Consider the following 22738-nt stretch of genomic DNA (forward strand, 5'->3'; position numbering starts at 1 on the left):
AAAATCGAGGCAGCCCAGCAAGCAACTCGTAGAGATCGCCACCTAATTAGAGCTGCCCAAGTCTAGGAGCCAGGGAATCAAGTCACTATTCGTCTAGACGATTTAACCAGACAACTCAATGCGCTGACACGGAATATAATTGACAATAAACTGACCCTAAAGTGCTGGAACTGTGGTGCTGAGGAGCACATACGAAGAAACAGCAGAACACCACAGGGTACGGCTGTTAAGACCTCTCCCAACAAGAAACAGGACAACTAATTAGTGGCATCTCTCCGGGCGGAGGTTGCCAGATGATGAGAAGCCCCATTTTAAAGCGCTTCAGATTTCTGCCATGAGTGGCGGCAGTAATGGACTCTTCATCATGGGACAAATCAACGGAGTTCCCTGCAATATGACAATCGATACAGAAGCCAATTACCGTCATCAGGAAAGATTTGGCTCAAGAAATGCAAGGTAAACGTATCTGGATGCCGCCCTGCGTTACACTCCATTGTTCTCTTTTGCTACTCAGAAAAATCGAGAAAATACCAGAATGTTCTCGTGCAGGATTAAAAAGCTTATAAAAGCCGAAGAAAAATATACCAATTCAGTTGTTTTATGAGTTGCTTGCTTAGTTCTGTTATTGATGTAGCGAATTCGCGGTGAGGTCGGATTAGCTTTCTCAATGTTTTGAATTGAGTTCTATTCAACGTTATTAGTAGTTTAAAGGATAACTACTGTGAGATATTGTACGAATCTCTGTGAGGAAATTTCAGCATTTTGTTTTATTTGTTGTGATAAGAATAAATTTTATTCACTTTTCATCGGACTTGTGCATTCAATTTATTACGAACCCGTACACACCCAACAGTATATTATGATCTACTATATATTTCTTGGTTGAAAGAACGCCTCTTGAATACGTTTGTATTTTTATTGCATATTATTACAAATAAATTGTGTAATTATAAAAGAATAAAAAGAATGAAAAATGAACTCCCCTTTTTTTTTAAATTTCATTTTATCGTTATTGTATTTTCTTTTGGAAAATCTGCGTTTATTTTCTGTTACGCATGATTTATATATATGGTTCAATTGGTAGTATAAATTAAATTTGCATTTACAGCATTAACTTTGAATTGAATGATAAATAGATCACTAGTTCTTCAAAATAAAACGTTTCGTCTTAATGTAGAACACTTTTCCTGTAATTTCACTAATTCTTCTGCCATTTTAAATGATTAATAAGATATGATATTTAAATTGCAAAGTGTAAATAAATGCACAGACATGCATATCAACTATATGTTTATTTTTAATCTCAGATTCTAGGAAATACGCAAGCATGTAAGATCTTTCGAATGGTAGTTTATTTTCTAGTTATAATATTTGCTCATATTTATATATAATGTTCATTAAAAACAGGTCTTTTAATATTAATTTAAAAACGTAAATGAAATTAAATTTAACGGAATGTGTTTATTTTTCCTAATTCGTTTTGTAGCCTTGCAAACATTAGGCATACTGAAATTTTTAAACGCGATATAATCGATGGAGTAATAAATATTGAAACACGCTTTCTGTTAAAAGCTTTAATAAGACTTTTTAATCACAGTTTGTTTATCAAACGTTTCATTTGAAACTCAAACATGAGGGCATTTTTACGTTTTCATTTTCTTTCAAGGTAATCGAGCATAAAATTCAAATTGTTTCATAATTATAACGCATTGTGGAGCTTTTTATTTGTTACAGTTTTACTTTTATTGCTATGGCAACACACATCCTATTAAATTTTAATACAGTTGTATGAGAAATAGACAGAAAGTTTACTAAAGATATGAAACTTTTTCAATGTTTTTAAATTCCTTCAAAACAAGACAAACAAATCATGGCTAATGCATAGTAACTTTTTATGAAAATAATTTTTCTTATAAAAATCCATATATATTCTATATTCACACTGACATATTCAGCAGTGTACTGAAGATTTTCTGCATTAGCCATGAAACTGAATTTACTAATTGTGTACATATACTCCAAGTATTTAATACTCTTACTTGTTCTAATGAATGATGTCGATTCGACGTTTCTCTGTAGGACAGTTTCCAATTTCCTGCCAAGAAATATAAAAAATACTACTAATTTGTTTGCTCATTTTGTTCATATTCGTATTCATTTGGTTGTTCATATAAATAAACTTGTATCTTTACATTGTGAAAATTGCAAACGGAAAAAGGGCTTTTAATTATAATACAAAATAGATAATTTGTATATGCATACGGTTATGTAAATTAAAAATATGAAATTATTTTCTTTATAAAAAATTATTTATTGTTATATATTTGTGACATGAAAACTTAAAAAAGAGTATTAAAGGCTCGTATTTTTCGAATCAATTTTTGCCGAAATACCAACCAATGAGAAATCGTATAATTAGTTTATTGGCCTTCTTAAGTGATAACTATTGTCGTCACCAAGTTTTTGCCTTTTAATAAATTCAAAGCTATATTCGAAAAGTACTTTGCAACCTCGATCATTTGTATCTGTATTCTGTTTTTAAAGGTGTGTTTTCAACGGTTTAAAGCCTATAATTAGAAAAATACTAACTAAAATATTGTTAAAGATAACATTACACTTCAATGAAATTTAAAAATGAAATCTATAATCGAGATCAATGTGCATGTTGCATACGAATTTTAACACTTCTGTTTGATTTACGTTTGAGAAAGACATTAAGGTAGACTAATCGTAAAATTAGATGCTTTCTAACCATGACATGACACTAGAAACTATCTAAAAATGGCATGACATTAGAAAACAGTTCTTTCAATTACATTCGTGTTTTATATTAAAGTAAATAACATTTGAGAGAACACCCTATGAATAACGCAATTTGCTTTTTACGTACTTTACTGATAAGCGATGCACTCTTATAAAAGGTAAATCTTTTAGCAAATGATTTGAAAAGAAAGGTATTATTTAATTGACCGGCAGCAGACTGTTTATCAAAAGGATTGGACTTTTCGTTTCATAATGAAACATATGTAGAGAAAACAGTCACGTGTGATTTCATTCCCTACATAGATTTATGTATTAATAATTCGACTCCTTTGCAATTTAATCCAGTGCAATTATATCTAGTTACATATAGGAAGAAGTTTTGTTATTGGTGCGTATTGATTTACATGATGTAACAGCATTACTATTCAACTTGTTACGCACTGTTTTAGATTGCCTGTACTACAGAGTGTGCGTCGGCATTTAATATTTATTTCGCGATCCTCCAATGGAACATGCAGAAGTATGTACACAAATGCAATGTTACAAAACATCGCATTTTTACAAAAATCTGGGGAAGAGGTCAAAATGTCCATTCCTTTGAAGTAGGAAAAAAAAGAAAAAGAAATAAATTTCAGCAGCTTTAGGATTACCAGTTAGCTTTTTATCTACCTTGGATGCAACTTACGTTTTCAATACAATATCCCAGACTCCATCAAGATCCATTGAAGTTGCGGCGTTTCATGTGGAGAAATGATGACATAATTATCTCGCCAAACATCTGAACTGAACTAGTATTATGAAAGTCCCTTGTGTACTATATGCAACCAGAATTTTGAGCTGGACAGAGATCATTTGCTAAAATATTCCTCATTGAAGAAAGATAACCTACCCAGCCCATATTGGAGGGCTAGAGGATTAATGCAGTTGACATCCAGAGAATAATATATTATTATTATTAATGCTTAATGTAGTCGTTTTTACTCCATTTTCCAGTTTTGATACAGCTATTGTTATTGTAATGAGGTTAATTTCTGCTTTGACTTTTTGTAATTTTTTTTTTTTTTTTTTTTTGTATTTTTTGAATGCTCTAATCTCATACATCTTTGATTCATAGACACCAAGGATATATAACCAAGTTCCTTTGCAATAAAAAAAAAGTTTTGAATACATATCTTGTCTTAAAGTTAAATACATACATGTGGAAGTGTATGAGCTGCTATGAATATTGAAGAACAATAACACTGCAAAGATATTTTCAAAAATAAATATTCAGTATTAATTAAGAAAACAATACTGAGCCTTAGGTTGCATTAGTTGCATTGTCTACAATTATTGAAACGCAGTTTTATAGCTGCTTAAAAATATCCTACTTATGCCAGTTAATGGTACTAAATTCAGTTACAAAACCAATTGCTGCATTAAAATCCTGCCTATACCTTTCTTTCACTGAACAGTAAGCTTTCATAGATTCAACAGTTAGCCCTCGAGATCCTGTTTCATTTTTCGGTTATTGGTTTCGTGCAAGTTGATCGTCATTAAATAATTGCCCACGTTCGTATTTGTGCAATGAGATATACATACTTGTAAAATTCTGTGCTTAAAAGAAAACTAGATAGCATCAAATTTCATAAACTGAATTTGATTCACCTTATGAAATGAATTCATAAAGGTAATATTCACTTTACGATTCAGCACTGGCAAGATGTAACCGGCACCTCATAAAAGATGTAATGAAATGGTACCTCATGATGATATTCCACCTCTAAGCATAATGCCACCACACACATTAATTTCTCCACACTAGCTGGTGTGCAACAGAATTCTATGAAGACGTTCCTTTATGGCAGATGGGTTATTGCATTTACATGTGTGTTTGGGGCTTATGTACTGCTGAATTTTGAATTTTGCATTGAAACACAATTTAATTTCTATTTACTTGCAAATTTTTCCTGTGACACCGGATATGAGTTATGCATCATTTTCCATTACATTTCCAAAATTTTGCATTTCCTTGACTTGTACTGGTATATATTATGCATGCAGAGGAACCTAAAGTATGTCTATCTGAAGGGTTCAAATCAAATTTTACGTTAGCAAACTTAACGACACACTAGAAATTTAGAAAGAAATTTACTAAATCGGAATAGATTTCCACGTTCTGTAAAAAAATAATAAAAATAATAACATTATTCTAATTTTATTTTTTTAATTAATACTCAATCTTTATCTCTGCTAGAATGATTTGACTTAAAATTACTGATTTAAGATAACATGTTTCTATTAATGCTGTAATAATTATCTTGCACATATATTCGTAAATCTATTTGCTAATGAAATGAAGTTTAACGAATAGTTTGGCCACATGAAATGTGAATAATTCTATAATTTTAATTATGATGCGAGGATTACTAACTTTAGGAACGCTGTTAAGTAGAGTTAAATTTATATTTGTAGTTTCTTTTGAAGTTGACCACACTGAGCACTATTTTACAAATAATAATAATTATAATAATAAAGTGCAGTAGTAAATCTAAGTAAAAGTAATTTCAATTTTTTTTTAAATCGCATTATTATCCACCTTCTGATATTTCCTTGTCAATACCTTACCGAATAAAATCTATGTGAAAAGCATGATGACTTTTAAACATCTGTAGAAGTATTTAAATTTATAATAATTTATTAAATAAAATGTTTTTAAATTGACAATTAATATATATTTATTATGTACCCACATTTTAACAATTTTTATTCAAGCATCTAGTTACACAGAGTACCTTCTCTAGAGTACTAAGCATTTTTCCATCTACAATCATAAATATTCTGCAGGTCTTGAATAGAAAACTCATGTCTGTATTCGTATAAACATCCAAATTCATTTTCAATTTTGGGATAATTTTGCACGGAATTCTCAGAATAATAATTCTCACATACATGAATTCGATAATTTTCATTGCGGACTAACGCAGTTTGATTCACTCTTTTCGTGGGTTTGCTTTTCATTTTGTATAAAGCTAGATACGGAATTCTTAAGAAAATGCAATAAAGCATATTTCCAAAAAAAATAATTTCATTCTGAAACTGACGTTATATACTTCCATCTCCGAATTTTTATAGTTTGATAAATAAGTACTAACGCCGAAAGTACCGAAAGGCCCGAGTTCGAATCCCGGAGAAGGAACGGATGTTTGTAAATATGCAGTGTCTGTTCGGCATGGGTGTACTCTAAATATGCGACGAGCCGAATGTCCTCTCGACAGCTTGGAAGTAGAGGAAGAGGGGGTGGAATACCTTCGGACCCATCCCCTTGGGCTGCTGTCCTTCAAAACTGGGGGGACGGAAGTAAGCAAAGTCGTACCCTCACCTGTAAGGCTCTTGCTAACGACAGAGGCAATCTTACCTCCTTGCCAAGATGGATTTCGTGGGCTTCTTCTGATATCAGACAAGCAAAATTAGTCGTAACAGCTGAGTCATTTGCTGCATTCGCGTGCTTATTTTCATTTTGCCAAAGGCTTTATAGTCAAACATGTTTTGTTAGTTTTTATTTACTTTTATTCTTTAAAGAATGAAAGCTGTATTACTGAAATTAAGAATATATGAAACTCAGCAAACTTAATGCCATTACGAAGGCACTATGATATTGTGAGGATTGCAATATCAGCAAACACTTATTAGTTCCATACCACAACATCGTTGAAGTTGGAAAGTTAGATTAGATTCTTAAGTCTCTAAGAATAAACACATTTTTTGTGTTTTTGTTTTTAATATGAGGAGTAAATTAATTTTACTAAAGATAACTATAAATTTTTAAGTTGCTTTCACAAGAACCCAAGAATCCATCGTGTTATAAACAATTTCCTTTTAATTCTAATTAAGTTCTGTTTAGAAAAGTTCCAATTAGTGTATACTGTATTATGTTGCTTAGTAAATTTAAGTGTTTTTGTTTTATCTCTTGATTTAATTAATTTATTTTCAAGCTAGTTTTAATATAACACAATAAAAACCCATTGCTTTAATTTATTTAGCAAAGAACAATTTGACTGGTGGGAGCATAGAGTGATTCTTTTAAACCTTTTGTAAAGTCAAAGGCCAAAACGAAATTGTAACTAGCCACTTCATTAATTTCCTTAAATACAAAGGTATCACGTCAGAATTATAAAAAAATTAAACACTTAGACAAATAGAATATCTCATAAAGTGTACAAACAAAAACGCTTGCATTTTTTTCCATTGGAAGTTTCCCTAAACTCATGTTGTTCACTTCATATTAAATAACATATATTAACTTCATATGGCTAAGATTATAGCAAACACTCAAAGGCTGTCTGTCTTACGAAAAGAATGCCTTCATGAAGAACATTTTAAAAGAAACTGGTTCGTATTCGCCTTATTCATAGAAAAACCACGAAACCTCCCACGCAACCAGCCCATTTTCTGGGATTTGAACCCATGTTTACTCCACTGTTCAGTTTTACCGTTCGGCTGTTGTGTGAGCCAAACTTCATAATAAGCTTAGCAGAAAGTAACTTAATATCATAAAATGGTGTACATTCTTTCAAATGACTCACCAAAAGCTTTCGTAATTATTTCTCATTAGTTATAATAAATAACTAAACATTAAATATTAATACAAGTATACCTTGTGTTATTGAATTACTACGCAATAATTCTGTAATAAATGCCAACATTTTCATAGTGGTCAGAAAGACCCTGCACTTTATTTAAAATTTAATAAATCCAATTCTGAACCTTAGTATAAATATAGTAATTACATAATTCTCTTAAATATTAATGTACAATTAATAAAATTCTTACCAATTTCCAATATCACTTACATAATATTTTTTCGATTTTTTAGAAGTATATTAGATGTTTCACAATCTTCCCAATAGGTAAAGATAATCGTAGGTACTAGCTCTTGTGAGTAGATCTGCCACATTGCTTAAACTTTGGAGTCTCCGTCATAATTTGAATGAAACATTTAGTTGCTTGTGTAATAAGACATTTATGATAGGTTGATAATTAAGCAGATGTTTTTATCCTACTCGCAATATTTTATCCCCCAAAACAAAATTTTTAGACAATTTGAGTTTGTTGATTTATTTCAATCATGTAAAACTTTTGAGGATTTATGTATGGACAACAACAAAAGAAGAATGAAAAAGAAGAAGTCATACGTAGCTAAACATCTTTGAAGGACAGGAATCAGACTGGTGTCGACAATGACAGTGGACTTCCAATTGTATATTCACTTTGCAATTATTAGTAATGCAATAAATTAGTTTAAAACTTTCATTTATGCACTGAAATATATTTCACTTTTTATTCGTTCACATATAAGTCATTGTTATGAAAGATCACATATGTGAATCAAATGAAAATTTAAAACGCAGACTTTTAATGCAAATTATTGCCTTCTCAAGAAATGAGTTTGATATATAAGTTATGTAAAGGTGTTTGACAGTAGTGGTATCCTCTACCTCTCTATAATCTTATAATTCTAGGAACCTAACTGCATTACTCACCATCTGGGGGCTCGGGAACATGCATTTTTTTTCCCTTGTTCATCAATACACCCCTTTTTTATCTTATTAATTTATATGGGTTGAAAATCAGATTATCTTCAAACAGCAAGTATTTAGACAGCTAGATTTCACAACTGTCTGTAAAGGACATGTCTTGTCTCCCTGAAACTGTCTGAACTGTTCCTGAAAGGACAACTGTATTGTCTTCCTGAAATGATATACTTTTGTTTTCTTCATCATATTTTTCAGTCATATTTTTCATTTTTCAAAACAAACAAAGAAAATATTATGAATGTGTTTTTTTCAATGTGATAATTATTTTTATTTTTACTTACTTATGTGAATGGTTAAAATGAACTTATTTTTTGCAAACAAAAAATTTCGGGACTGGAACTTCTATAATATTTCGAAATCAAGTTATCTTCCTGCACCGTAAGCGAAACTTTATCTCTTCAGTTGCATTATACTTCCCTAGCTAACTTTCGGAGCAACATAACAACTCAATTATTATTCAATTTAATTGTTTTTTATATTCTTATTTCAATTTAGTTGTTTTTTATATGCAGAGATTTCCATTATAAATCCATTGAAGAATCTAGAAAGAGGAAAAACTTTCTTCTCTATTCACTAGATGGCAGCACTAACATAATTACAGTAAATTCTTTATTTTTAGCAATAGTTTGTGCTCTGAAATGCAGAGGGCACCACTAAATAGGGATTCGTAACATGCGTTAATCAATCAGTTCTTGTAATAATAGATAGGACCTCCTGCGTGAATAATTCAAAAACAGTTTTATACTACCAAGCCGCAGATTTAAAGCAATTGTTTATCAGAAATTTACATTACTTGCCATAACAATTTAAAATGCTAGAAATAGAGAAGGAATTAATTTCCAAGATTCTTTACGCAATTTTCATTTCAAAGTTAAAAATCATTTTTAATTTCAAATAGAAAAAATTACGCATATTCTTTACCTTCGTAGCATCTTGTAATGAAATATTTCGATAAGTCTTAAACAATCTTGATTTAAGAGGGAAAGAAAAAGGGGAAACTTACGAAACTAAAATTTACAGTTTATATCGTTATCGTTAATACTGCTTTGTAATAGAGATGTTTTCATGTAAAATATGAAGTTAATAAATTGGCTATAGTAAAAGAGTTGATGAAATGAACCTACTACTTAAAACTCACTGTATTATATATAACAGATGATTATATGCATTATTTGTCGTGATGCTTATCTCACATGAACTGTAAACATAAGGAAATTTTTTCAGATGGTTTTCGACACCTAAAGATTTCAGTTTTTCTTCACTTTAAAATCTCTTTGAAGAACTATAGTGAGATTATGTATGCAACTGATTATCACGCTTCAGTAACCATATATTAGTCCTGTAAGTTCTTTTCCATTGTTAAGTTTGAAAATTATTTCCAAACTATTTTGATAAAGGCACTTTTAAAACTGGACCGCTTTAAACCGCTTTATAAAACTGGACGTCGTGGCCGAAACCTTTGATGGCGATCACGGACGTCGTCTAGTTGTTTTAATATAATAGACTGGTACGAATTGCATAAATTATTTTGTGAAATACCCTAATAATATTACTTATTTAAAGATGCTTTAAAAATACATTTCACCTTTCTATGAATTTTTGTATGGTTTTATTTTACCGTGTGTTTCATAAAATTATGCTTAGACGTTTTAAACAGACGCCCTTACTTCTTCTATGATAATGAAAAGAACTGAAAGCATTACATCTGATTTATTATTAAACTTAATTAATTAAATTACGGAGATTAATTTTCAAAAATGCATTTAAAATTTTTTTCTGAGTTTAATAATTAAGTAACTCCTACAGTAATTCAAAAATGTCATATTCACGCTACAATATCAGCTTTAAATATGATGATAAAACAATAGCTGAAATTAAATATGCAATATGTATTTTAGCTTTAATTTACAAATCGAGACTTCGCTAAATGTCTTTCAGACTGCTAAACAACGGTCCAGTATTTATGTTTGAAGAGAAACATAAAATATGTAATTTAAATTTTCTTGAACTACTAATTTTACTTTATTTAAACTGAGAATTCAAAAATCCTTCAAAACTTCGGTCTATTTTAGACATTCTGGAAGGATATGAATTCCCCCCCCCATAGGGAGGTCTCATACCCTTTGGCTATTGCAAACATTTGGCCCTCAACATTATTAGAAAACATATAATCTACCGATATCTGATCCGCTGCTGAATATATTTTCTGAACAATAAGAAGTCTCAACTCAGCTAGCTCGAATCATTAATATTGACAGAAAGATGCTTTAAAACATATCATTTCATAACTTCAACGCGCATCAAAATAGTTAATTATAAGCTGAAGAAAAACAAATCTGTACTGCCCATATTTAAAAAGGAAATCTCTTTTGTAGTATTATGAAAGCATTGGTTTTTGTTTATTGTAAAAAGGTTTATTTTTAGCAGCAGCTTTATCAATATGAATCAAGCAATGGTTCCAAGTTCAAAACATTTATCACACCGTTTCATTTTCATAAGATATTCCACATTTAATAAATGCTTAATTTTAATGCAAAAAGGAATGATTGCTTAAAAGTGGAATAAATGTTTTTTTCATTTCTTTAAATGCTCATATATCAAAGTTTAAGACTATTTGTTCAATAATCCTTCTAATTTGTACTCTGCCCTATAAATATATATTTGTGCTCATCAAAACTTTCTCTGTGAGAATTTTATTGGAGTTCCTTTTACCCGTTAAAAATGTCATGTTAAATTGTGAAGTAATTCATATAAACAGGATTCGAGTTGTAATTAAAAAATATTACATCTTGCTTGTTTCTTCCGTTCCTTATAATGCATAAATTACTTTATGAAGTTAACATATATACTTACGAAGTTAATGTAATTAACCTAAGTAGAACAAAGACATTTTATAGAATAAGATGCATCACTTTAGATTTAGCACTAATTTTTGGTAAGCATATAGTTGATAATTAATAGTAGGCGAGAGCACCAGTGACCACCAGGTTGCTGCCTTTCAACCGCCATTTTCTGTAAGACGTTTTTTTCCAGGCTCAGTACTTCTCCATCATTAAGATTTGAGCTGATTTATGAGAATAAATTCATAATATATGTGAAACAATGATGCGTACTATGATGAATGCTTGCCTGGAATGCAGTTTATAATAGATGTTATAAAATGGAAGCTAATGACTTAATGAGCATTTTATGCGTAAAAAAACCGAACCAAAAAATTCTTGACGTAAGGTATTAGTTTTTCTTTCACAAATGGAAAAAATTTTCATCACTGATGACATAAATTTGTGGATATGTTTGCTACCATATTCAATACTTCTTTCCTTTTCATGGGGATGGCTGCAGATTTTGGAGTTATTTCTGATAGATGACCATATGAAAATCTTTTGTTATTGGGCATTTTAATAGATAATGCGGACAGTATCTAATTCACAGCAAATGCAGATATCTATTCATCAGGTGTTTCTGATATAAAAGTAAGTAGGAAAGGGACCATGGCCTGATAGAGTCCAATTCATTTGTGGAATAGCTATAAATATATTGGTATTGCAATTTGGAAACATGTTGAAGGTAATCCTCCCCTTTTGTATGACATCGTATTCCTATTGCCATGCTGTCATTGCTATTTGCTGCAGATTGGTAGTGAGATGCTTTCTCGGTAATGATGTGCATAGTATATTTCCATGTCCAATACAGCTTATGTCGAAAGTTTATCTGCTTATGTCACGAGTTTATCTGCTTCCAAGTTTATCATTTCCATCGTGTCTTTTATGTGCTTTGAACCATGAGATAATGATATGCTGCTCTTTGCTGAATTTTGTCTCTATCGGGCAACTGTGCTGTGTGTTTCTAATCGCATGTAATGCTGACTGGTTGTTTGATTGGATATGCAACTTGTTGATATTGGTTCTACTTGTATATTCTAGTATCTTCTGTACTGCAGCTAATTCTGCTTGAAATGTACTGTTTTCGCTTGCTAGGTGTTCTTCCCGTGTTTTAATATTATTGTTACGCCTCTTGAACACATATGCACAACCTATATTTCCCTGTGTTTTGGAACCATCCATGGAAACTAAATGATAAGATGGAATGTCTTGGTGATGTGATGGACGAATTGTTTTTGGCCAGGATGGTAATCTAGGCAAGATTTCATTTGCTCATAATTGGATGGGCTAAAGCTGTTACCAGATGAATTTGAAGGGACATTAAGTTGTAGCACTTGGGTTTTAGTAGCTTCGACTTGTGCTTTTATATATAAAGGTATTATTCCTGTTAAAATTTTCAGTGCGGAGGTAGAAGTAGTATATAATGAGAAGGAAAGATCATTGAATACTATTAATAAGCACTCCTTTCTATATCATCACAGGGATTGCCCAAGCCGATGCTGCATACGTGACATTTTTTCTATTACGCTGTTATATAGAATTTTTTTTTAATTTGGATTTAAACCCCAAATAGAGCCCTGCATTCTACGGAATCCTGTGGTAATGAGACATTTTTTTCTTTTCAGCTCATTAGAGTGGGAAACCTAAGAAAATATTTTATCGATAATTACTCCTAAGTATTAATTTCATTACGAATCTTGATATTTTTTCCAATTTATTGTAATTATTGGATTGTATACTTGATAATTTAGTGGAATGCATTTTATGAAGCAGCATTAAAAATATTTTATAATCATTAATAGCTATAACGTTAAATTTAAGTCATAGTAATCCAGGGTCTCCCTTAGTTATCCTATTTATTTTTCCTGAACTCCTCAACTTCCCTTCGCATTTCCTCGCCAGGATGTAAATTTAAAGTTGAGTGAAATGAGTATTTAAACGGGCGAATATCGAAGCTTATTCAGAGTGTGTTTTCGCTAGCCAGCGCACATTTCGTTTCTGACATTGCTGTTACGCTGATACGCCTTTTTGGCCATTTGAATAATTATCACGCCTGTTACGTTTTGTCGGGTCAACCTAGAATAGCCGGAATTCAAATCTAAGTGCTAGACCAGCACTTAGATTTGAATTGATTTGTGTAATAACGTTCTAAGTTCCACCGCAAGTTGTCGGTGATATTCTAAAGCCCGAAGTACGTGCCCTTCTGTTCATCTTCGAAATTGATAAAGGGTTATTTTCACCCTTCTTCTGTGCTGATATTCCTTCACGCCTGTGCGAGAAGTCACCTGGTTCATTAGTAGAATCTAGATTACTTTATGTGGACAAGATAGATAGATCCTATAGCAATACAAATAATTTAATGCTACGTTAATATAAAAACTCCTTTAAAATAAAAAATAAAAACTATGCTCTTTCATCAGACTCTCCCGAATATATGATATCCGATTTAGCAATAAATAATGTACATTTTTTGTATTAAATTAAATCCATTCTGATATAGATATATATATTCCACTGATACCAACATATATATATAAAGGTAATGGATTTGTGTTTAAAGCCTGAGTCACATTTTATTAAGAACTGACTAAGATTTTAATAGTATCTGGATTTTGCATTCTGATTATTTACAATGCCGATTTGTTTAAAATTTATATTTACATTACTGATTTATTTACAAATTTATATTTCCAAATATATTAACTGTCAAGTTTCTCGGTGGATGGTGTTGATTTGTTTCCCATTTTCGTCTTCAGTACGTTTCAGTAATTTTGAGAATAATCCATTCATCTGCCACTGGTTTCCTGTTGGTAACTCTTGTTCAAATTCTATCATTTTGATTAAATACAATCTAGTAAAAGTGTTTAAAGTAGCGTATAATCCTCCGCTTTACAAATTCTTGTAAATGCAAACAGGAAAGCACTCACGTGCGTATATATGTATTGTTTGAGGCTACGCATAAACTGATGTTTCTTTAAATGATAACTTTATAAGCAGGAAGATAAGATCAATTTTTTATAAAAACAGTCACAATAAATAGGGCTAACAGCACAATAAACAGCTGCGAATTGCTCAAGGAAAACACATATATTAAGCAATTCTTCTTAACACTCAAGAAATACCGTCAGTTTTCAAAATCACTGGCAGAGTAAATTCTAAATCGGAATTTAGCTAATCACTAAATATCGCAATTGAATAACAACTAACTACGCAGCTCTCGTACCCGTATTTAAATACTGAAGTATAGGCATTTGAAGGTTTCTGAAAGAAAAAGTCGTAGGCTTAAGATGCGTTTCCCCGGATTTTCCAGAAAATACCGAAGTTAGCAAAAAATCACCAAGTTGCCAAGGCTCATCAAGAACGGACTTGCCTATATATCACGTTCTGCTTGAATTGTTTTTGCAATTCAAAGACTTTTGCACGCATAAATGAACATTCTACAATTCTGTGCAATAAATAAGCACTTATATGCAATACATGTGCCAATAAATTTAAATTAGACACAAAATAAACCCCAAATTATCACTCTTAAGCAACAAATAATTAAATAAAATAATGTACAATATTAAAACAATACAATAAAACGATAATGCATTTAAAAAGTACTTAAATATTTGCAGATATTTACAACAGCATTGCAGACTGCATTTTCAATTTTATTGTAATATGGTAGATTAAGGGCTCTAGAATAACAATAACTGATATTTGGATTGATTATAAAATCAGTTTATCCCTGTTTCTTAAAGGAAACACATAAATTCGAAAATGTTACGCAATATGTCCTCAATAATGTATCAACAAATTATACAGCAATCAGACTTAGGTACACCGAGAAAAGTGAGAAAACTACCTGCTTTATTCCAGTTATTATTAGGCACAATTTCTCATATATCATTGGTTGCCAGGCACAATATCTACTGTAACTACGAAAAATGCATTTTCAATCAGATTTGGGATATATTAGTTTTAATAAATACTGTCTATACAGTTAAGGATTAATTAGAACGGGTTATTATGATTACATCAATATATGTTCAAAGAAAAAATATTTTTATATTTTAAAGTTTAATGAGGAATTTTAGAATTTAGAAGCAAAATTATTAATTAATTAAATATATGGTTAAATATCAAAGCATAGTAATTGTTTGGGAATCTATTTAATTAAATAATACATGTCCAATCTCAATAATAATGTCAAAATAAACTGAAGGATTTTTGTTCTTTATATACTGATGTGTTTTGCTATGAATGATAAAGAAAATGAATTAGTTAACTGATTAACTAAATAAAGAATAATGCAACGTTATACAATATTTGTAAAAAATCAGTGAATCAAACTGAAGCCCAACAAAAGCTGCGGTATTTTTGTTTATTATTTAATTATTTATCATCAATTTAATTCAGTAACTTTTTATCTTTTTACTTTTTTAACTTTAATTATTTGCTATTTATTAGTTTAAGCACTTATTTTTATTTACCCTACCTGACAGCCTTTCATAGGCAATCAGTATATCAGTATTTCTAATTTTAAAAACTGAGTCCTGAGTAAAATTTAAGTCACATACAAATTATTTCCAGCCATCTTGTGACTTTTAAGAAGCAGATTTATTTCATTTCAAGAAAAAAAAACTGAATTTCTTGACATGTAGCATTGCACATTCATGCAGCAATATTTCAGATATCCTGTGGTTAACGGTATGATAATAAGTATATCATGTAAATGCTTTAATAGCTATCATGATTTACATTGCATAGGCTAGATTGTCGCCAAACAATTATATTGATTGTATTTGGCTTGCTGTTACAAAAACTTCCGGGGTTACTATATTATCAAAGCATAAATCTTACTATTCATCTCGTGAGTCATATATTGGTTAGCATTACTTAGTCATAGTTACATCCATGTAACAAGTGGATGTTTAGTGGTTCTATTCCCAGCGAAGTCTTAGTTTTCACATTTTATGCTTCAGGAGGTTATTAATCTCTATATTTGTTGAGTGATATGTATACTATTGCAATGTTTCTGACCCAAATCGTGATTTTACGATCGATCTACGTCTTTTAAAGAGACAAAAATTATATACGGATTAATTCTATGGTTTATTTTAGCCCATAAACATCGCTTAATTGTCGCGTAAGCTTATCCGTACTTTTGTTTCTTGCAATTAAAATTAAGCCTGAAAAGAAAAATTATAATTTGAAATCTGCATTAGTTATTATAGCACTTTTCCCTCAGTTTTCATTTGTTTATAAAAAAAATAGTTTTTTACTTAAATGATAGTAGATAGATATTAATAAGTTTTAAACTTTGAATAGTATTTATTAACTTTAGTACTCTTTTAACATTTTCACACTTCATTTTGCAATGGAAAGTTTGCCAAAGTAAATGCATATTATATTATATTAGTGAAATTTTTCGCTAAGTCTTAATGTTTATGGCATCTTTTGATAACCAAATTTTGTCTCATTTGTCTCAATCAAATTTGATATATAAGCCATCCAGTTTTTAAATACTTTCTTGCGTGGACACTAAAAAGCATTTCGACGAAAGGGTAACTTTTTATCTTATGTTATTCATATTTTCGCGATAAGCTTTCGTTTTAGAATTGTCTACATTAATTTTCTTATCGATATATTATAAGGTATTTTCTCCGATCTTCCAGCACGCCTTCGTGGTGTAAAGATAACACACTCGGCGCGTATTCGAGAGGTCCAGGTTCGAGTCCCGGCGAGGACACTGCCCAATTTTTCACGTCTCCTGTATCAGAAAAGAACCTGATGACTCTACAATGGTGTCCGAACTAAAAGGTGGTGGACAATAATTTGTTACCACTAGGATTGGACGATTGGATGTCTAAGCCAGCCTCCCTTAGAAAGGAGGATCCTTCTTCCGGCATGCCTTCGTGGTGTAAATGTAGCAAACTCATCACGTACTCGAATGGTTCAGGTTCCAGTTCTGTTGAGGGAAATAGACATTTTTCACGTCTCCTGCATCAAAAAGCCCTAATGAATCTATAATACGTTTAACTTAACCTTTCAAAGTAAAATAGCTAGAAATATTCTGTAGAGTATTTTTAGATGCTTCGTTTTATTTTAGGATATGATAATAAACGTTTCTAATACATTTTCTACAGCTCATATTTAAAATTAAATAAAAAAAAATTGTTTAAAATTTTTAATCTTGAAATAGTAATCTTAAATTTTCTTTGCCTGAGTGATGTTTGCCACTGGTTTGATTACAAAAATGTATAGATTTAGCATTTCAATATTGTGTGTCTTATTTACTACCTCTTTAATGGAAAAAAGAGGACATTATTTAGATTAATATTTCACCGCCAATATAATAGGAAGAAACAATGTAAGTAAATTATCATACAGCCTTCCATTAAACTGGTATCTTAATATTTTTATGTATACTTAAATCTATTTGTAATATAGCTTTTTAATAAAGCAGATAAAAACTATTGCTCGATTATTTCCGATAACTTGATTGTAAAAGTTAAAAATCTTCAAGTTTACAATACTACTCAATTCTACTACTCAAAGAAATTTACGAAAGTCTTTTGGAGCTTACAACATTTTTCCTAAAATATTTAGTATTCTGGATTTTCAGAAATGGGAGGAATTTCTACATTTCTCGCTTTACAATAACCATATCAATCATTCAAAATTACTGTACCTGCAAACACATGATATTCCAATGGGAAGTTCCTATTCAACTTGTCTTTGAAACTTAATTTTGTTTACTAAAGAATTTAAATTTCCTAAAATCCTTTCTGATAATGATTTCAGTAAATTCGAACACACTTTGAGATATATTGCTGACATTATTACTTTCAACAATTATAATTTCATCGAAAATTGCAACATTTAGGCCGACTTTCTAAAACTAAATAAGACCAACAAAAATGAAACAGTAATGGACTATCTTGATATCAGTATACATAATCTTAAAAAAGATAATTTAATTTTTATACTATTAAACTTATAAATTGAAACTTCAGCAAATCTAAAACAATTATAACAATACAAATATTAACCAAATTTGCAGAATTGAACATATTTGTACTGAAATAGAAAAAAAGCAAGAAAAAATGTCAATTCTCACCAAATTTTTAAAAGAAAAGGAAATTCCAGTTGACTTCATTAACAATCATTTAATAAAATCTGGAATAGTCTACACATAAAGCTTTTTTAAAATTTGATTTGTTCGAATTTTTTATCTGAAAGCTCCAGTAGAGAAGGATGAAGAAGTATGTTTTAAAACGTTATATAGGTTTAATTTTGATTTAATTTTCTCTTGATGTTTCTTTGTTTCACATTTATTAAAAATGGAGACTACTATTTTCAAATCGTCATGATAAGCCCATGCCGTGAATACATTTTTCTTTTCTAACATTTGTCCTTTACTTCCTTTTCTTACTTTCATATGCATTTTTCTAAGACTAAATTCAAAAATAAATTTTTTTAATTCAAAAAATTTGTAAATTTGTCCAGTGATTGAACTCGAATGCTTTTACTCTCAATTCTTTATTCTTTGCTTCTGTGCTACAAAGGCGAGAGTATCCAGCGCTGTCAGGCAAAAAGCCTGTGTATGTTACACACCATAAAAACATACATGAATTTTCATAAGTATATATTTACGAAAAATATCGTTACTTAATATTGTAAAAATTGATTAATTTATAAAGACATTTTATGCTTACAAATATTTATTACTAATTGATGCATAGAGAGATAACTATTTTATACTATGTGGGGATTCATGTAATTTATCTAACAGTTAATTTTATTTTAAAATAACACTTCTTTTATTCTCGTTTTCAACCCACGCTTTCTTGCTAGAATGTTGATGAGTTAGCGCGCTTTTGTTCAAATAAGGTAGAAAGAAGTAGTATATAAGAGAAGGTTTTGGAAGGTGATTTTAGAGCGTGTTATACCTGCTTGAAGATGTTGTTATCTTTAATTTGCTAGCGATTAGTTTTCTTAGCGTTGAGCTTTTCTAGCCATTTAGCTTGTTTAAGCAGACTTTTACGAGTCAGAGCCTGCCTGCGCGTTAAGTAACCTGTGAAAGGCGGCTAGGCTAATTTGATTCTATTTATTTTAAGTTACTTCTTACCTTTTGAATTGAGCCAAAAGGGTTTGCTTTTCTAAGAGCTTTCTTTTCGGTGCCGTCTGTGAAAGAAATTGAAATAATAAAGGGTTTTTTGTACCCTTCTCTGGACTTTGTCATACTCAATGATATTTCCTCACACAGTCTGTTAGCATCTTGTTAGTTCATAATTGCAAAGAATACGAAACGCTGTAAATTTAAAGAAAGTTAATTTCCTGGACTTTATATAAGATGTAAATTAGTTCATCTTTAGATCGTCGAGACGGGAAAATGTTAGGGACTTTGACTGCCTTACCGAAGGGCCCGGTTTCGAGTCCGGAGATATCATGGATGTAATTTGTCCGTTCCTTCATAAGAGGCAACGGTGACTCACTTATTGGGTACCTATATAATAAAAAGAGACCAGCACTGCTTCCGACTTTAGTAGTAGCCAAGGCCTATAAACGGATAGGGCCCACCATTGAAGAAAAAAAAACGTAGTTCATCTTTAGTGGTAATAAATGCAATTTCACATTCAGTAGATGTTATTCCTGGCAGAACGAGTCGCTTCTTAGCCATCGTAGAGCGAATGAAAATTTCACGAAATCAGGTTTCAAAAGTTTTCTCTGAGATTAGTACTGATGCTGGTAATGATGCAAAAATTCACTAGGTAATAAACATACCTGAAGTTACTTTTGCAAGAAAATGACTGGCCATCTAATGAAGAAATAATTTCAGGAATTCGACCAGCGGTTTTTGTAATTAACAACTGAACATATCTAATATATCTATAATATCTGAAGAATTATTGTGCTCTTAGGGCAGTTTCCTGATATTATGCATTTTAAAGCAACACTCTTGAAATATTTATTTTCAGTTAGTATGCATTTAAAAGGCAATTAGTTGTTTATTATATACAAACCATATATATTAAGCATAGAATTAAATAACATTTTACTAAGATTGAAAAATCAAAAGGATTTAACGAAATGTCTTCTCTTTCTTTATGAGAAAGTGAGAAAGACAGGCCACTAAGCCATCATTTGAATTCTTAATACTAATAAAACCTACAACTATTCGCAGTCTTAGTGATAAAACTAACCGTAATACTGCAGAGACCATTTGTAGTATTAATAAGGAAGCCAGCAATTATTTTCAATCTTAAAGATAAAACCAACTCTGGTACTGCAAAGACCGTCTGTAGTCTTACTGATAACACCAATAATCGGTTTTTAGTCTTGAAGATAAAACTAAGCTTGATATTTCAGAGATCATTTGCAGTCATAATGATAAAGCCAAGAGTCACTTGCAGTCTTAATGATAATTCTGTGCAATCGAATTGAATCTGTGATAGGAAATACCCGCAATCTGGAGACTTCATATTACAATCTAACATCTCAAAGAAAGGTTGTCATTTAAACAATTTTAAACGGTGTTTTAAATTAAAAATTCTAAAACATAATAGCGTAAAAATCACTCTGTACCAGTTACATAACATACAGTTTTTAGGAACATGTTTGTTTAATTATTACAAAACTGAAAATGTTTATAAAAGTTATAAGCTGAATATATTGCAGTGTTTCTCAGTACTTTGTCTATGATAAAATGATGAGGAACTTAGTGAACTAAGTAGCGAATTATCGCTGGGTTCAAGTAGTTACTACAGAGTCTTCAGAAGGGTTAAAATACGCTTTTATTCACTCAAAGAAATAATACCAGGTGGCCCTTCTTGGGCTTGATGGAAAGCCTCCGCTCGGGCTTTAAATCAGGATAAGAAAATAAGAAACTAAACAGACTTAGCCGAAGCTAGACACAAATCGCCGGCTAGGTTAATTTAAGGGTTACTACAGTAACCCTTAAATTAACCTAGCCGGCGATTATCAACAGGCACGTACAATACGGCCGAGCGTAATAATTCAAGAACGAAGTAGCCAGAAGGCAAACACGCTTCACTAAAGGACTGCTAAGCAGTCTCGTACGAAGTAAATTGAATTTCCCTTAAATACTCCTTCTAACTCATTTGCATAAAACGAGTTAATAAAAACTCGTTCTGGTAGGGAAGATGGGAAACGAGAATAGACAGTCAAGCATGTTTAAATTTAAAATAACTTTTAGAAACTTAAAGTAACCTCTGTAATATTGCTTTCTGTTAAATTTCTTTTAACTTATATCAGTCAACTACACTATTATAAAAGTGAAATACAGATTTAAATTACCAAGAACTGCATTTGCTGTTTTTAAATCACTAAGTTTAATTAGCAGTAGTCTGATCAAATCTGAAAGATAAATTAAAAATCTTATGCTTTTCCGAATGGCAAAACTCTGGAAATCCATTATGCGAGAGAAAAATTCCGTTATGAGGAATATCGCGTTTCCTAGTGCGCGCTAACGTGGTGCAAGTGATAAGCTCTTCGAACTAACAAGTGAAAGATACGTGGCTTCCTGATTGCTGTAGCGACGGGTCCAGGTTCGAATCCTGGCCATTAAAAGGGGGGGAGTGGAACGTACGGGGTTCGAATACGCGAGAGATTACATTTTATTTTTTATTTTTATTTATTTATTTGTACTGCTAAAAAATCCTAGTCATTTTATAAGGTAATAATGAGTAATTAGTTTCGTATATACTTTTAATACCAGTTTTATTCAAGCGTCTGACGGTTTCGGTGTTAACTCTGCTAAATGATCGTTAAAGATTTGAGAAATAGAAAAGAAGCCAAATCTTTTTAATACTGCTGTACCTTCTCACATAAAATTTCTGTACTTATTTCAAACATTTTGTTACTGCTTAAATTTACTTGATTGAAATCTTTTATATATAAATTAAAGGCTTATGAAGTGTATTCACAAGTGGTAAAGAATTGTAATTTTCTGGTTTTAAAGAAGCTAATTTATTTGCTAATTTGACTGTTTTCTTGCAAAAATAAACTTTTCAGTAATAATAAATTCTTACTTTTCTGTTACATAGATTTTAAAATTCAAAAACGCCTAAATGCTTTGCTATTAAATAAAATAATGTGCGGCTTAATAAGGCAGACAGAGAATTGATCTATATGCAACTGGCTCAAAAATATTCGAAAATTTGCCCTTAACTCAGAATAATTTTAGATTCCACTAAAACTAAAAAAGTTACTAATTAAAAAGAAATATTTTAAACATTTATTAGTTGATACTTTTTTCAAAACTATGCCCTGTTGAATTTTTAATTGGAATTCCATCTACACGGGCAGGTAAAATTTATTCAGAATTACATACACCTCTACTACAAAGGTTTCAGTTGTGTACGTCAGTAATTTAAATACGAAAACCTTTTCAACTGCAAATAAATTCCAACCCTTTTAGTTAACAACTATTTCCTTAAAACATATCTTCGATTCTCAATTCCTATTAAGGATCTCCTTCAGAGAGGGAGTTTTTGTTTAAGCCTT

This window comes from Stegodyphus dumicola, chromosome 2 (assembly GCF_044657685.1).
Source record: "Stegodyphus dumicola isolate Sdum_Otavi_A_Nest chromosome 2, ASM4465768v1".
NCBI lineage: Eukaryota > Metazoa > Arthropoda > Arachnida > Araneae > Eresidae > Stegodyphus > Stegodyphus dumicola.